Source organism: Amblyomma mixtum, chromosome 7, assembly GCF_055824585.1.
Source record: "Amblyomma mixtum isolate Tamu chromosome 7, ASM5582458v1, whole genome shotgun sequence".
In the NCBI taxonomy this organism is placed as follows: Eukaryota; Metazoa; Arthropoda; class Arachnida; order Ixodida; family Ixodidae; genus Amblyomma; species Amblyomma mixtum.
This window is the reverse complement of record NC_143018.1, coordinates 9,150,542-9,168,916: the sequence shown is the minus strand read 5'-3', so window position 1 is coordinate 9,168,916 and position 18,375 is coordinate 9,150,542. Positions and strand designations below refer to the sequence as shown.

General features: G+C 44.5%; 1 protein-coding gene and 1 long non-coding RNA gene across 4 annotated transcripts in view; one reads left to right on the top strand and one right to left on the bottom strand.

Moving 5' to 3' along the window:
- Positions 1 to 18,375, bottom strand: part of LOC149334929 (uncharacterized) — an 88,687-nt gene that overhangs the window by 58,814 nt on the left and 11,498 nt on the right. The gene's annotated exons all lie outside the window — the stretch shown is intronic.
- On the top strand, positions 14,205 to 17,340 carry LOC149334931 (uncharacterized). Its single transcript, XR_016284462.1, has 2 exons — positions 14,205 to 14,453; positions 17,168 to 17,340. It is a non-coding gene; the product is annotated as an uncharacterized LOC149334931 (long non-coding RNA).

Below are 18,375 nucleotides of genomic sequence, written 5' to 3'. Positions count from 1 at the left end.
ATGGAACTGAATGCTTCTATGAAGAGCAAGAGTGGCGAGTACACATGCGAATTTAGTGCGCTTATGAAGAAAACAAAAAACACTTGGATTAAATCTAGCCATCGAAGAGTGCTGCCATGGCTTGGGTTTCCACAGAAAACGCTTCAGTATCTTTGGGACAATGGTGACCGAGAGAACGCCCTTCACGTAGCTCAGCTTTGTCTGCATTGAATAATAATGCTCTCCTCGGTATGCACAGAGGCAAACTCTCGTCACCAACTTCTTTTCGTAATAAATTGGCTTGTTTTTACCGGATATTCGTTTCTATGAATAATCAACTTTATGGACACATTCACGGGAACATTATCATCACTATCAGCATCAGCCTGACTGCGCCCACTGCAGGGAAAAGGCCTCTCTCATGTCTCTCCAATTAACCCTGTACTTTGCCCGCTGCAGCCATCGTATGCCCGCCCACCTAACTTTATGCCGCCCCCTGCTACGTTTGTCTTCTCCTGGAATACACTCCGTTACCCTTAAGGACCAGCGGTGATCTTGCCTTCGCATTACATGCCCTCCCAAAGCCCACTTCTTCCTCTTCATTGCAACTAGGATATCATTAACGTCCGTTTTTTCTCTCACCCACTCCGCCCGCTTCCAATCTCTTAACGTCACACCTATCATTTCTCTTTCCCTAGCTCGCTGCGTTGTCCTTAACTTAAGCTGAACTCTCTTTGTTAGCCTCCACGTTTCTGCCCCATAGGTGAGTACCGGTAAGATACACCTGTTATATACATTTCTCTTGAGGGATAACGGCAAACTGCCATTCATGATCTGAGAGAACGTGCCATATGCGCTCCACCCCATTCTTATTCTTCTAGTTATTTCCCTCTCATGATCTGGATCAGCGGCCACTACCTGCCCTAAGTAGAGCCATTCTCTTACCACTTCCAGCACCTCGCTACCAATTGCGAACTGCTGTTCCCTTGCCAGACTGTTGAACATTACTTTGGTTTTCTGCATGTTAATTTTAAGACCTACCGTTCTGCTTTGCAGCTCATCTCTTGAGAGACTGAGCAAGGCAATGTCATCAGTGAATCGCAGATTACTCAGGTATTCTCCATTAACTCTTCTCCCCAACTGTTCTTATTCCAGTCCCCGGAATACCTCCTGTACGCAGGCAGTGAAGAGCATTGGCGAGATCGTATCTCCCTGCCTGACACCTTTCCTTATTAGAATTTCATTGCTGACCTTATGGAGAACTATGGTAGGTGTGCAATCGTTATAAATATCTTCCAATATTTTCACACAACACTTTTCTACACCCTGATTCTGCAATGCCTGCATGATTACTGAGGTTTCTACTGAGTCGAATACTTTCTCCTAATCAATGAAGGCTATATATAGGGTTGATTATATTCTGCGCATTTATCTATCACCTGACTGATTGCGTGAATATGGTCTATTGTCGAGTATCCTTTACGAATCCTGCCTGATCATTTGGTTGATTGAAGACTAAGGTTGTCCTGACCCTATTAGCGATTACCTTAGTAAATACCTTGCAGGCAACCGACAATAAGCAGATCGGTCTGTAATTCTTTAAGTCCCTGACGTCTCCTTTCTTATTAATTAAGATAATGTTTGGTTTATGGGGTTTAACGTTCCAAAGCGACTAAGGCTATGAGAGACGCCGTAGTGGAGGGCTCCGGAAATTTCGACCACCTGGGGTTCTTTAACGTGCACTGACATCGCACAGCACACGGGCCTCGAATTTCTCCTCCAAAGAAATTCAGCCGCCGCGACCGGGATCGAACCCGCGTCTTTCGGGCCAGCAGCCGAGCACCATAGCCACTGAGCCACCGCGGCGGCCTTTAATTAAGATAATGTTAGCGTTTTTCCAAGCTCTAGGTACGCTCGAAGTCACAAGGCATTGCGTATACTGGGTGCCTAGTTTTTCGAGCACAATCTCTCCTCCATCCTTCAACAAATCTGCTGTTATCTGATCCTCACCAGCTGCTTTTCCTCTTGGCATTGCTCCTAAGGCTTTCTACTTCCTCCTTTGTTACTGATGGGATGTCCCATTGGTGTGCTCTACTGCCTCTCTCAGTAACATTCTGATTGCAATCGCTACTGTATAGATTTGTGAAGAACTGTTTGGCTACTTTAACTATCTTATCCATATTGCTAATGACATTGCCCTCTTTGTATCTTATCGCATAAATCTGGTTTTTACCTATGCCTAGAATTTCTCTTCACTGCTTTTAGGCTACCTCCGCTCTTCAGAGCATGCTCGATTTTCTCCATGTTAAACTTCCTGATGTCGGCTACCTTGCGCTTATTTATTAACTTCGACAGCTCTATTAGTTCTATTCTGTCTATGGAGTTAGACGTCCTCATGCTTTGCCGTTTCTTAATCAGATCTTTAGTCTCATGAGATAGCTTCCCGGAATTACGAGCCAGAACAAGGGAGAGGCCCCTCATCCATCGCTCACGGTGCCGGAGGCTGGCCTTCTTCGGCACATCCAAATGAATGCAGCTATCACCCCGTCTCGCCTCTTTCTCTATCGCTATCAATCAGACCCTTCCTGTCCCAACTGCCCCTGTATCTATGTGGACCTGGCTCATTGCCCTTCTATTGCCCGGCTGCTCAGCAGTCGGGTTCCTACCCCCCACCTTTTTTATCCATCACCACCTGGCTCGACTGGCTTGGCGCTGAAGGGGAGGCAGAACAGCGACTCCTGGTCGCCCAGGCGGTCGACATGCTCGGCCTGTAAATTTTGGCCGAATAAAGGTCTTGTACTACTACTAGGTTATGCGGGTGGAGATAAGAGTTCATTATATTTATATTTACTATTTATATGTATGGAACGAGAATACACGGAAATATTGTTCACGACTCGAAGGGAAGCACTCCGATTATACCTGAAAACCTGCGATTCTCTTGCTTTTTCGTTCTTTTTTTTGTTAAATGAACGGCTGTATGTGTTAAAAGCTACCGTAATTACGTCCCCCTGCTAATGTAGTCTGTGTAAATAATGCTATTTGTGAGGTTCTTGTTTAGTATTCTTTCAGTGGCTGCACAGATCGCGTAACATTCGGCAGTGAAGATGGAAGCACATTGCGGAAGCCTTACTATTTCATTCAAATTCCCTTGTGCCACTGTGCTTCCAACGTAAACATCTGTTTCTGAACCATCTGTACAAAAAGCTCTGAAAGTACTGTACTTTTCCCCGAGCGCAAGAAGTTCTTCTATTACATGTTGCTTTGTGGTTTGTTTTTTTACGGAACTCTGCAAGAGTGAAATCACAGATTGCACGAAAATTGTACCAAGGGCCGCAGTGGATCTCGTCTTCGATCAATGCCAGGTAATGTGTCTTCTACGAAGATGTTTTGGCACATCTCTTCAAAACGCAAAAGCATGTGGCCTGGTAGTTTGCGGTTTATTGTTAAAAAGTATTCTAGAAGGGCACATTGTAACTATTTGGTGACAGACGTGTTTAGGTTGTGAACGAATTTCTAGAATATATGAACACGTAAGCATGGTTCTTCTGTCTGTAAATGATGGTTGGTTAGTTCCTACATCAAGACTATTTATGGGCAACTACCTGTAGGCGCCAGTGGAAAGTTATGTAATGGATCCACTCGTTTATGATACGATGGTCTCGCTGACCATGCAATATACATCCATAAACCAGGACAGAGCGTTCCACAGAGTGGTATATTGCTAAAAGACATGTCCTATCTGCCCCCCAGTGTTTTCGTGAAGGTACTTTGTGTATGCTCAAGGATCGGAAGGCTTTCTTATTCAGCGCGTTTATGAGAGGCTGGCAAGGGAGCTTTATGTCATACGTTATGCCTAGAAATTTATGTTGATCTTTTACGGGTAGCTCAGTTTCGTTCAGGTGTAGTGTGGAATCTGCCTTTAAGCCTCGTTTCAGAGAGAAAAAAAATGGGCACTGTTTTCTCTAAAGAAAAGCGGAAACCATTTCTGTCTGTCCATGTTGTCAGTTTATTTCACTTGTTGGCACATTGGACGATGTGCAGCCCATCTGAAGAACGTCTACATAGAGTGAATACATAATGCACCTTGCAATTATTTTAATAAAAGAGTTCTCCTTTACAACAAAAAGTGTTACGCTTAAAATACGCCCCTGTGGTAATCCATTTTACTTAATGAAATTCCTCGAAAGGGTTGAGCCTAGGCGTACATGGAATGAACGGTTAGATAAGAAGTCTTTTAGGCAGGTCAACATTCTGCCTCGGATGCCAAGCTCGGCAAGGTCTTGAATAATTCCGAACCTCTAGGTTGTGTCGTATGCCTTCTCTAAATCAAAAGAGACTGCAGTGTTGTTTGTGTACAAGAGCTTCCCGGACAGCATTTCAAGACGAACTAGGTGATCTGGAGTGGAGCATCCCTTTTTAAAACCACACTGACGGATGTCAAGAAGTTCGGAGGATAGAAGGACAAAAGTTTATCTCATATTCAGGACACTTTCAAAGTATTTTGAGAGGCAACCGGTAAGGGCTATGGGTCTATAATTGTTAGGAGAGGTTGGTGGCTTTCCTGGTTTAAGAAACTGCACAATAATAGTTTTTCTCCAGGCTTCGGGTACTTTCCCCAATGCCCAAAATTTGTTACAAAAAAGTCTTCAAAGTGTATCTACGACATATCTGGAGAGATAGGCTAGCATTTGATAATGTACCGTCTTTGTCAAAAGTAACCAGGCTGCATGGTTTGCTTCTAGCTTGTATAGTGGAGCCCATGGGGCTTTCCTAAAGATCAAAAGAGGTTGGAAGGTAAGAAGACACCCAGTCCTTACCTTTAACGACCATTACAGCTTCAGGGAAGCCGTAAGGGCTCCACTGCACGAGCTAGAAGCAAACCATCCAGCCTGGTTACTTTTGACAAAGACGGTACTTCATATGGGTCGGGTGCAGCCTTTTTATCAGTGGAAATTAGTTCATGGATTTCTTGAAGCGTGATTGAACTATTGCAAGGTTCATTTGTGCTGCCACTTGTTGTCAGTGTGTTTTTCAGCTGTGTTTTTGTATTTTAGGACTGTTTCTGTGTACTGTGACGAACTGGAAACTGCAGAAAAGTATTCACCCGAAATGCTTTCCTGTTCTATATCTGTCTGTACAGCAGGGGCTGTCAGAAGGCGAACTGTGAATGGGGAATAGCTGCCATTTATCTTTAGAGCTTTCTCCCATATGTGTTTTAATGTTGTTGAGCTGTTTATGACGACACATAATTTTGCCGAGAAGTTTTTGCGGCACTGTGACGGATACATCGGTCTTCCGCTCTCGCCTTCTTAACAGACCCGTGTACTGTGCGATGTCAGTGCACGTTAAAGAACCCCAGGTGGTCCCAATTTCCGGAACCCTCCACTACGGCGTCTCTCATAGCCTCAGTCGCTTTGGGACGTTAAACCCCATAAAAAAAACCAAACCAAAGTTTGTTCAATTATCCTGCGTTGCATACCTACGGGAAAATCCCCAAGCTTTCTTTTCTATCTTTTTAGCTTCCCTACGTTCTTGTTTGCAATACTTTTTTACTCTGTTTTACTACTCCAGAGGACTGAGGGATGACTAGGCGCGCAGCGGTAATAGTACACGTCGTGAAAAGTTCGTTAAGGTTGTCTAAAACTGAGGTTGTCGGTAACTATTTTTTTCTAGGCTGGCCTTTTCTCGGAACAGTGCCCTGTAGACGAGATGCAGCTTCCAACGTCATGATTTTGATGGAGTGACTTCTAGTGAAGATGTTGATTAGTATAGGCAGATGATCACTTCCATGTGGGTTATCTAGGTCATCAAATTTTGTATCTAAAAATAGATGGCGAACTAAAAGATAAATCTATACAGCTCATTTGTCCTGAGCTAGGAGAACAACAGGTTGGTTTTCCAGTGTTTAATAGATAGAGGTCATTACACAGTATAACATCCTCAATGAATTGTCCTCTAGTGTCAGTTTTGTCAGTACCCTGAAAGCTGGAGTGCGCGTTAAAATCTCCAGATATTAGATATGGCTCTGGGTGCTGCTCCAAAAGGTCTTTTAATTCATGATTGCTTAGATTAACATGTCGCTCCAGGTACACGCAGCATACCGTAAATGTTTTAAATGTTTGTAGGATGGCTGCCACAGTTTCTAATCTAGTTTTAAGCTTGTGTTCGCGAAATGCAACTCCATTTTTAGCGATGATGGGAACGCCATCCGAACGTCTGCTAACCTGCTCTCGGTTGCGGCGGAAGATATTATAGTTTTTTTAGAATGTTTTCGTGCTTAGAGTCTAAGTTTGTACCTCGATCGCATGGCATTTGGAGAACGTTGGGACAGAGTAAAATAAATAGAAAAGCGACAAGCTAGAACACACCAGGTTCTGGCACGCACCGTAGTTTCTTTGTATAGTGGACACCGTAGCGTAAAAGCCCATCGGCATTTCACTTTTCAAACGAAGCGCAGCCGTTTTAACGAAACGCTGGGCCGCGGTTTCGTTTTCTGTACGGAACCAACACGGAGGACTTGGTTCTCGGAGAGGCGAGAGTTGGCGCTGCGTATTTCGCATATCGCTATTAGGCATGCACATGAGTACGTCGGATGGCTGCCCTCAAGATTTACGCACAGATGTGGTTCAAGTGTACAGTTATCAGAATCATGTTCGTGTGAAGCATGCTTCGCGCAAGTCAGTTGGCTTCGGCAGCTCTGAGAGCTGTCGCCATACCGTTGGCACTGAAAGCAACGTCGTGGGTTTGGTATGTACTGCCCGAAGTGAAGTTTCATACAGCCGATTTCTACGGATTCTGGGAGTATATGCTTGATGCGAAAGTCAGGATGATGTGTTTCGTGGCTATTTCTTGGTCGCCTCTCCTCATTTTTATTCTCTACACGTTAGTCACGTTTTGTTCCTCTAGTCCTTCAAGAAGTACTTCTGTTACATGCCTAAGGCCGTCGTCTGCGTTAACTCCTTGCACTGTGTTCAAGGATCGGGGTGGGTTGAGTGTCACAGGTGTGTCTCCAAAAGAGGTGACTTCTGCTTACTTTTCGTGCTGGTGGTTGTACAGGATTACTAGTAGGAGGTCACCGTTTGCTGGTTTTTTTATCTTATAGCCCTGGCCTATGCTATCTGTGAAAGTTCTGGTGACAAGAAATGGTGTAATGCATCTAGCCGTTCTTCTCTGCGTGTTCAGAGTGCACTTCGTGGAACCGTTCTAAGCTGTTTTGGTTATTTGGGAAGAATTTTGCTGTCTCGGTGCGCCCTCTTTTGCAGCGGAGATCGGCGTTAAAAAATGAGAAGCCATAAAAAAGTTTTGGTGTTCAACAAAGGCGCCAGCCGCCCACCGCGGAGCCCAACATGGGGACTGGACAGGAGCCCTTAAAAAGCCCTACGCACGCCAACTGCGCACCACCACTGTAACCTAATATGGCGCGAAACAGGGTCGTCCGCCACACAATGTTAGCCCTCGCCGCCGGGAAAAAAGGAAAAACCAAGAAGAGAGTAGGAGATAGGACAGTTCTAAGAAAGAAGATCAGAACGGCAAGCGACAGCAGATCGCAAACGGCCAACTACAAATCCCCCCCCCCCCCCCCCCCCCACTCCGAAGGGGAGATCGCACGACAGTGACCCTTCCGGTTTACGGCAACGTCTTAAGCGTGGGAAACGCTCGGGAGGTCATAATTGAATGTGTTCTAGGAAGGCGCCGGATAGACCCGTGTAGAACTCAACTCCGGGGTCAGTTTAGTTTGTTTTCTTTTTAATTTTAATAGAGAGTGTAGTGTGCCCTATCAAAGTTGTAGGGCGGGACGCGCGCTTCGGAGAGCCAATCGCTTTTGTGGAGATCGCTCTGTGCATCGTATTTTGGAACTGATTTGATTACTTTTTTAATGTGTTTTGAGGAAGAGTTAATAATACGATCAACATGGAAAGGGGCAGCACGCAACAAGGAATCAATCGTGTTGAGGCCGGCTGCTACTGGATGCTTCCTGTATTTGAGACGGACTTCGAGGTTTTAAGCCGAGCCCTGAAGAAAACAAAATTAGTTTGAGAATTGGTTCTAAGGAAAGGAAATGATGCAGTAACTGCATCACACATCTCGGTGGACAACCCGAAAAGCGCCGCAAAGGAAGGAATAAAGGTAGGAGTGGAACGGAGGTAGCCTAAAAGCAGTGAAGAAAAAACTACTCATAGGTAGATACTAGATGTATGCGCTAAGAGACAAAGAGGGAAATGTCATTAGCAATATATATCTTTTAACCACTCAAAATGCCCTTCTGAAACTTGCATTTGTGACTATTTTAGATCTGACGAAGATGTATCTCGGAGTGCTTTTATAGCTGCATGCATGAATTTTAAACATATGTATGTACGTAAGCTGCATTTGTTCAATGCTCTGTAACAATTTCTTGTACAATTTGCTTTTGCCTCCCTGCTTGGACCAAAAAGGTCTCCAGTATCATGTAAATAAAATAAATAAAAATATGGATAAGATAGTTAAAGTAGCCAGAAACAATACTAGCCACGAACATAACCTTCGCAAATGTGGCGCTACATCCAAGCCTTCTTAATAAGACACAATCAACGGCCCAGATCCAACTCGGCACTATACCGTCACCTCCGTTCTCCCTGCCCAACCGGGGCACTCCACAAGGAGCTCTTCTCTCCCCCCTCTTATTTAATGTAACTCTAGCCCCGCTGGCCAAACAACTGACCAACATACCTGACCTCCACTCGGCAATATACGCCGACATCAACGACTGAAGGCTCCACAGGAGAGGCGCAAGACACCTTACAATTGGCAGTTGATATCATCACCTCGAACCTGACCAATATGGGTCTTATGTGCTCCCCGCTCAAATCGGAACTGCTGATGATCAGACCACTTCCCCGGGATCCACGCATGCACCTCCGAATGTACGACGACCACATACCGCTGGTCCCCTGGAGTTGGTCAATAGACTCCTTGGACTCCAACGTCCTTGACTCCATAGGTCCTTGGACTGCACATACAGGACGCTTTGGATGCAACCTTCCCTGTACAACTCCTAGAGAAGCGAACCAAACAAATCGAGGGTCTTGTCCACAGTGTAGCCACATGCAACCATGGACTGTCGGAGAGGGAAACCTTTAATATGACAGACGCCCTCATCACCAGACACGACTTTTCACGTTCCTTACCGCTTTCTCACAAGACAAAGCTGATGCTTTTATTAGAAAGGCAATAATCTCAACGCTCCGCCTACCACAGTCGCTTAGCACAAATCACTACTCTCAACGGGCACCTACAAAACTATCTCGGAACTCCACGAAGCCAAACGAGACAACCAGATACTTCAACTAACCCGCACAGAAACCGGCCAACATATCTTACGGCATCTTCGCCAGGCTCCAATCTACCTGCTCACCTGCCCCCAACTATCAAATCATTGCACCTGACATCCAGGGTCCAATGCGCATCAAACCTCTACCCAGAAATATGAGCCCCGAGCTACACGGGGCCAGACGCCAGGCACGAGCCTAGTATTACAACAAGCACTACAGAGGCAGACCCGACATGTATGTAAACACGGCACAACGCACCCTACCGGGCTATTATGCCGCTGTCCCCGCCTACTATCGAGGATGGCACCATCGGGGCCGCAGCCACCTTCCCCACGGAGGCTGAAGGCGCGGCCATGGGCTTGGTGCTTATACACTATGCACAAGATCCCAACATCACGGATATCTCCACCGTCTCCAAAGCTGTGTACCGTCACTCAGCAAAGCGTTATCACGTCAATCGCCCGGCGCATTCTCGCATCAGGACATACGCTTACCCAAGAGATAACCCTCACGTGGGTTCCTGGGTAAGTATCGATCCCCGGTAACCAGCGTGTTCATACGCTGACTCGAGAACTATCCTTCAGGCCCCAAGAAGATGGGACACCCAAACCCACGCAGGAATCCTCTCGGGCTCTTCTCACATAAAAAAACCACTTATTACAAAAACAGGCGCTTACCCTCCCACCACCTCACCGTACACGAAATTCAAAATACAGTGCAGTCTGGCGGCAACTGCAGACATTCATCGCCACCACCCCACCTTGACCTCCCTGCTCTGCTCAACATGTGGGGCGGCCAAGGCACCCTCATACACAACCTGTGGGGGACGTTTTATGGGGGTTTAACGTCCCAAAGCGCCTCAGGCTATGAGGGACGCCGTAGTGGAGGGCTCCGGAAATTTCGACCACCTGGGGTTCTTTAACGCGCACTGACATCGCACAGTACACGGTGTGGGAATGCCCCCAACCGATGGCAGGTCCCCCATACCCAACCGGTCCGCCTCCTCATGGAATGACATTCTGCTAGTTGCTCAACCAGCTAGCCAATCATGGCAAGTGTACAGAGTTCTCAGTGAAGCACAGACGCCTGGACTCTTGGTCAAGAACAAAGGATCCTTTTTGTTAAAATAAAGCTGTCCCTCCCACATCCCCACACGTGTCAAAGGCGATATGCTGGCCACGCCCAGGTAGCACGGAAAATTAGAACAATCTTATGAAAAATTTATGCAAGTTCAGTAACATTGTTACATTGAAACGTTGCATTAACTGTTAGAAATTAATATTTAAGTTTATATGTTACACATAAAAATTAGTTTAACACTGAACATAAATATTATTCCAATCCTGGCTTTCAACTCTTGTTATAATGTTAAAAATGAACAAATGATGGTAAACGCTGCAGCATAAACATATATTTAACATTCCAAGTCAGCAATGTCTCCTTATTGTTTATTAAACATTATTATATTTGAATCATAACTATAAAACACTGCAGATATATTTCTAGCACCGAGTCCCAGAACACTCTCCACTAATTTTACAGTAAACATGTTTTTCAACTAGCAGTGCTTCGCGCAACTAAATCTCTTAGATTGTGCCCGCCATAGGTAACATGCTCAAGCAGATTATTTTGTTAAACTGCTTATCCTTTCGCTACTACCACTCATGGGACACCTCTCAGTAATGGGCGTGTAAGCTTGACTCCACTGCATGCTTTCGGAGGTAAGTACATTCTAGTCGCATGTTGTGCTCTACTGTGGAGACGAAGTGTCGCCTTCGTTGCTGGTCCTTGCAAAGCGTTGATTAAATTGTCACAATGGTGGGCCTGCATACTAGTGCAGGGTTGCTTCATTATTTTCGACAATATTACATTTACGTTGTTATAATGTTTAATTAATGTTAGAAAAAGTTTACTAGGATGTTCATCTGTAACGTAAAGAAATTATTAAAAAAGGTCATTAAGAAAACTTAATTAACGTTTGACCAAAAGAAAAATGTCACATTGGTCTAATGCTTCGGTGCTACCTGGCAGGCAGAGGGAACTGAGGGTGATTTTTAGGACGCCATAGGTAATGACGATCAAGTGCCTCGGTACTGATCCGTCTACTGCCGAAGCACTAAAAAAAACTGACTTTGCGGTAAAGAGAAAACGTCACGGTCATTCACCAGAACTGACAAGCCCCTGCACGCCAGAAAACGTAGTAAAGTTTGCAACGTGGCTCAGCATAGAGTTACATAACGGTTACAAAATGCAGGCAGGTCTGTAAATGTGACTTCCAAAGCAAACCATTTCTTGGGTGAATTAACTTTTGCCTGGGATCATCGAAAGAAAGTCGACATAGCAGCGACAGTGACTCGTGTACCATACAGTCGTGGGGATCCCACGCTGTTCAAGCGAAACTCTGAACACTGTTGCCACATACGCCATGAACGGACACCATGGCGCTCACTATGTCTTGAAATACTCAAGTTATAGGCGGAGCTCCAATCACAAAGCAGCGGTCGCCCGGCGGTGTCGGAAAGTTATACACGCAGCTGGTACTAGAAAGTGCATGGTCTTCTGCAGTGTCCATCACGACACATTCAAGCGGTGTCTATCTAACAAAAGGTAAAAACAGGGCTAATTTAACACACAGCACACAGAAAGGCGGACAGGACGGGCGCTGTCGTTCGGAGCCCGTCCCGTCCCGTCAGTCTTTCTGTGTGGTGTGTGTTAAAGGTGCACCGAAGAGTAATCGAAGCTAGTCTTTTTAGCGCGGGAACTCGATCTACACGTTCCGAGCATTCATGGAAACTTCGAATTATTGTCCTGTGAGACCGATTTCCGTAATTTAAATCGGATTAAACGTCCCGGCTCCCACCTTTTTTTGAACTCGCCGCAGACGGTAGCCCTTATAAAAATGGTCTATAGACTTTCTATAGACTTTTTATAGACTCTATAGCCATCCTATAGACTTTTCCTTTTGTCTATAGACAGTCTATAGAAAATCTATGGACTAAAGTCTATAGCTGCTTCAATTTCCTTTTGTCTATAGACGGTCTATAGACTCTCTATAGACTAAGGTCTATAGCAGCCTCAATTTCCTTTCGTCTATAGACCGTCTATAGACTCTCTATAGACTAAGGTCTATAGATGTCTCAATTTCCTTTTGTCTATAGACTGTCTATAGACACTTTATAGACTAAAGTCTATAGCTGTCTCAATTTCCTTTTGTCTATAGACTGTCTATAGACACTTTATAGACTAAAGTCTATAGCGGCCTCAATTTCCTTTTGTCTATAGACGGTCTATAAACTCTCTATAGACTGAAGTTTATAACTACCTCCATTTCCTTTCATCTACAGAAGGTCTATAGACTCGCTATAGCCTAAGGTCTATAGCCGCCTCAATTTCCTTTTGTCTATAGACTGTCTATAGACTAATGTCTATAATTGCTTCAATTTCCTTTCGTCTATAGACGGTCTATAGACTCGCTATAGACTAAGGTCTATAGCTGCCTCAATTTCCTTTTGTCTATAGACTGCCTATAGACTAAAGTCTAAAACTGCTTCAGTTTCCTTTTGTCTATAGACGGTCTATAGACTCGCTATAGACTAAGGTCTATAGCTGCCTCAATTTTCTTTTGTCTATAGACTCTCTATAGACTAAAGTCTATAACTGCTTCAATTTCCTTTCGTCTATAGACGGTCTATAGACTAAGGTCTATAGCTGCCACAATATCCTTTCGTCTATAGACGGTCTATAGACTCTCTATAGAGCAAGGTCTATAGCTGCCTCAATTTCTTTTCGTCTATAGACGGTCTATAGACTCTCTATAGACTACGGTCTATAGCTGCTTCAATTTCCTTTCGTCTATAGACGGTCTATAGACTCTCTATAGCCTACGGTCTATAGCTGCTTCAATTTCATTTTGTCTATAGACGGTCTATAGACACTCTATAGACTACAGTCTACAACTACCTCAATTTCCTTTCGTTTATAGACTGTACACTATAGATAGTCTACTGCCTATAGACCAGTTTATAACAATCGTAATTTTATCTAACAATGTTCGATACACTGACTTTCGACTAAGTCCAGAACAATGTCAATTTCTTTTTGCACTGCATGTTGAGGGGACCTGCATCTAGTGACCGCAACTATGTCGGGAGTCCCCCACCTACTTCGCTATTACGGAAATTAAAAAGTATTGCGTAAGGCCATTACAACACCCTCCTGTATATTGTTTTCAGGAGCCTTGACAAGCTCCTTTTCGTTATACCGTGACGTATATTGTCAGTACAATTAGATATTTAATGCTAACAAGTAAGCCGAGGAAAGGCAGCCGTTCTTGAAGTAAGGGCGCCCGAAAACTGTACTACATCGAACGAATACGCTTTCCTTTAAAGGAATCGCTCTACACAATTCCATTACATCTTTCGATCGTTACTGTCCAACGCGCTGAAATCAGAAACATTTCATCAACAGTTCTATATTTCTCTTTAAAACGTCCTCAAAATAAAGGGGGAAATACGGGTGTGAGAATTAAAGGAAGCGCCCATCCCTTAGAAACATCTTAGATTAATCTCGAAGAGCCTGGCCCTCTGTGCGATTAACATCTGCCATTTCTACCTTTGCAGTTTGTATTCACGTGATTAAGTGCTGCGACGCAACAATCACAAAGCCAGTATTTTTTCGTTCCTACCCTTGCACCTGTTGCTTCGGAGCCGATGACACGCTGATGTGGCGCATATCAGTTTTCTAAACACGAACACACGCAAAAAAGACGTTATGCTATGCAACCTTATAATTATTTGAGAATTGTACCACATACTATTTATTCGGTGGGAGATGCGGCGCGTATACCGACAAGAAGTTAGATTTCGGTTCTTTTTTCACGAAAACAATAAGATTTTTAGAGGGTAAGCGAGGAATTTAAGCTTATAAACCAATTGCCTTCTGTGGACTTGGATATCAGATCAAGATGCACACGGCAAGAGTGCGAGCGATAAAGATACAACCGTGAAATGGGTTTCTGTTTCACGTTTTACCCATTTTACCGCGAGACGGCGGAAAATCATTCGGGCTGCAAACAACCCTGTGCGTGGCTGCATCAATGGCGTTGGCGTGTGTTTCGCGGATTACGTTTTCTTCAAAATCCAGCTTCATCGTCCGCTTACGGTAAGTCTACACGTTTATATTTTATTCATTTGGTCTCCTAAACCACTCTAAGCAGAGCTGTGTGTGCAGAACAGATTATGTGCGCAGTTACAAACGTCCTATCTTCGTTTCTAAGGCGGAAGCCATCGGGTTCTCGACTAATGCCGCTTATCTCTGTCCCGCTGTCTTTACTAACGCGCGGAAAGGCAGTCTGTGCGATGCCCATGACAGGCCGCTCCTCGCGAACTGTCTACTAGATTTTTCGTGTTCCAAAGTAGATGCGCGGCCAGAAATGTCGTTTAGCCTGTGAATGACGGCCGAAATGGAACTGCGTGTCAGATAGCGCCGTGTGAGCTCAATTTACTTTGCACCTCCGAAAACGTACTTACATACAGTCTCGTTCAGTGGTGTATTACATTTATTTTCTTATCTTTGTGTTATCGCCTGTCCGGACCATGGAGTGCTGTTCTTTTTGAGGTGTGCATTGCTTGCTACATATGGACGCTCGCTCGGTGCGCGTCGTGGACGCCGACGTTTCAGCAAAGGTGTCTTGTAACGCTATAGACTGGAGCGCGAGACGTTTGTATTCAAGCGGCGCTGGAGGAATGCTTGTAGTGGGATGGGTGAATAAAATTCGTTGCCGGCGCGAATGGCCGGCGTGCTCAAACACCGCGAAGAACCCACGAGCTCCATCCCATCTCCCCTTCGTTGCACACGTATGGATTCGTCCGTGTCTGTCATCAGAGCCGTTGGCCGCCGCCGCTGGCTTGCGGGCACTTCATTTTGAAAGCTGGGTAAAGGTCGGCTCGACAAGAGGTGGCTTACATTTCGTTCCGAGTGGTTCGTTCATGAATCCCGCTCACGCGTGCACAGATTTCTAGAATACCATTTGCGCGAGAGGCAAAGTATGTGTTTCTGATTTCAGACTGCTACGTTACGAAAGCGCCGATGTGACTCGCCGCTTATTTGCGCCTAAAATTAAATTAAGCTCTCGTGTTATTATAGCTGCGCCTGTTGAAGGCGTTAATTGTTTCATTGAAATACTTCCTACTTTGAGCACGTTCAATGCTTTCGCTGATTTTTCTAGCAGCGTTGGGTTAGGTTGCCTCCATGCAAGAAACACCTCTTGACTGCGCTGTTGGAGCTGCACTTGAAGGAAAAACTAAGTGAATTTCAGACGGTATTTTATCGTGGCAGTAATTTGCTGTCTCAACCTCGCGACTGCTTTTGAAACGGCGCAGCTGCAGCCTGTGTGTGCTGTATTAGTTTTCTGAATAATGAGCGCGGCATGGAAGCGCTGCAACCCGCTTGTTTCTAAGAGCGCGCGCAGATGTATGAGTATGCTGTTCCGTCTTTGTGCTTCAAGTTATAGGTGCAAATCTGTGGTGAACTGGTTGCTTCTGCCTGCTGGTTTTGTATAGCTTGTGCCCGTTTGGGTATCTGCTTACGTACACTTGGCCAAATCTTTAACTAGCTTAGGTGTTGCATCGCTAAATGCACCTTGTAAAAATGTGCCTTTTGACTAGCATATTCATGTTGTAATTTGACGCGTGAGATGGCATTTCATAGTTTCTTTTTGTTAATATAATGTTTGAGTGGAGTACTTGCATGTTTAGATCAAAGTTATCAGAAATATTCATCGTCTGCCGCTACGAAGAGCCGAAACAAGCGGAATACGCAGCCATGGTTCTGGTGGCGCATTTGCACTAATCTGAGTAAACGACATGTCCGCCATGAAAGGAGTGGTACTTTACCCAGAGGATGAGGCCATATGGACCAGATCCATTGCTGCGTATGCCGCTTGTTTCAGCTGTTCGTAGTGGCAGACGAATGTTTCTGATAACATTGATCGAAACACGCAAGTACAGCACTCAAACATTATATGAACAAAAAGGAACCACGAAATGACATTTCACTCGTTAAATTACAGCATGAATATGCCAGCAGTGTAGCCGAAAGGCACCTTTTTTACAAGGTGCATCTAGCGATGCAACACCTGAGCCAGTTAAAAATTTGGCCGGGTGTACCAGGCTTAATTCACGGAGGGTATGGTATTCTGAAGCGCTTTTTCTATAGCGGTTATAAGAGTAAATGCTGCAATATCTCCTTTTTGGATCCCTGTGTAAGGTGCACTGAATCTGTATTTTATGGAGGTGGCATTCTTAACAGCTCCTTGCGAGTCAATGCAGATATGTGGCACAATTGTTCCAAGTCTTCTGTTACAAATAGTGTAAAAGGATTGCCATAAATAGATCAGTATTCGCTGTAACAGTATTGCCATACAGAAATCAGTATCAGTACTGGATTCAGTGCTCCAGGGATTAGGGGTCTTTGTTACAATGTTTTATGACGACACTTACAATCTGTCGTGTATTTACAGAAATGATTGAGCCGTCGTGATAGCTCAGTGGCTATCATGTTCGTATGGCGACCTGAAAGATGCAGGTTCGATTCCGGCCTAGGCGGTCGCATTTTAATAGAGGCAAAATGCTAAAGGCCTGTGTACTCTGCCCAGGTGACCGAAATTATTCCCCAGCCTTTCACTTCAGCGTCTCGTAGCCTGTGTCGCCTTGGGTCTTTGAACTCCATAAAACCAAACCAAAAGATCAAGATTGCCTTTCTAGAATGGCATAGCCAGGATATGCCTTGCATTGTAAAGCATATGTGTAGAGATGGAATGGTAATTTTTTTTTTCAGTTCCTCTTATATTATTTTTTTTCCTTTGTGCTGTATAGGTGAACATGCCCGGATGATTTACTGCAGACAACAGGCCACAAGAATGCTTTTCTGAGGAAACTAGCCGGACTGTTACTTTCAACTTTTATGTTACTGTGGTGCATTCTTATGGTGCATGTATTGCATATTCCCAGCCTGGATAGCTTGGAAATAAACTAAATTTGTAAGTATATTGATTGTTTCATGTGTGAACTCTGTCTGGTGACCTTTTTCAATTATTGTAGACAGTCTATAGGCAGTCTATAGATAATGGTCTACTAATAGTTTAGTAGACAGAGGTCTATAGACTGTCTATAGACAAAGGTCTATAGCACTGCCAGGCCACACACCTATGGAATGTCTATAGACAGTCTATAGACATATGTCTACTGGACCAGTAGACTTGTCTGTAGACTGTCTATAGACAGTAATCTACAGGAAGTCTATGGCCATAAGTCTATAGGTCGTCTATAGTCCGTCTATAGACAAGTGTCTATAGACAGCTCTATAGGAATTGTATGACCATAAGTCTATAGATCGTCTATAGACGGTCTATAGACCTGTGTCTATAGACTTCCTATAGACCTATAGACTTTCAGTAGACATTTGTCTATAGACTGTCTATAGACAAAAGTCTACTAAAAGTGTATGGCCATAAATCTATAGACTGTCTATAGACCAGTCTAAAGGATTTGTCTATAGACAGTCTATAGACTTCATAGACTAAAGTCTATAGACAGTCTATGGACTGTCTATAGAAATTTTTATAAGGGAGGAGGAGTCAACTAACGCGTGAAGTGCCTTTCAGGCGGTCGTGTGGCGGCTTCGCTTTCGCTTGTATTTTGTTTTTTAGGTTGCCGTGAATAAATTACTCCAGCCAGAGGCTACATAGCCGCAAATTAGGCCCACAGAAATAAAAATACGCGCGGACTGTTTGCTTTCGCCGACCGGTACGTATCATTCCGCCGATGGCAGAGCGGCAAGCCGCCACGGAACTGGTTGAAATATCGGTTGACTCCTCCTACCGTCTGCGGCGAGTTCAAAAAAAGGCGGGAGACGGAAGTTTAATTCGATTTAAATTGAGGAAATCGGTCGCACAGGACTATAAGTCGAAATTTCTAAGAATTCCTAGAACGTGTAGATCGAGTTCCCGCGGTAAAAAGACGAGTTCAGATTACTATTCAGTGTACGTTTAAATTACAGCTATATTTACTTTTTCCTAGACAAC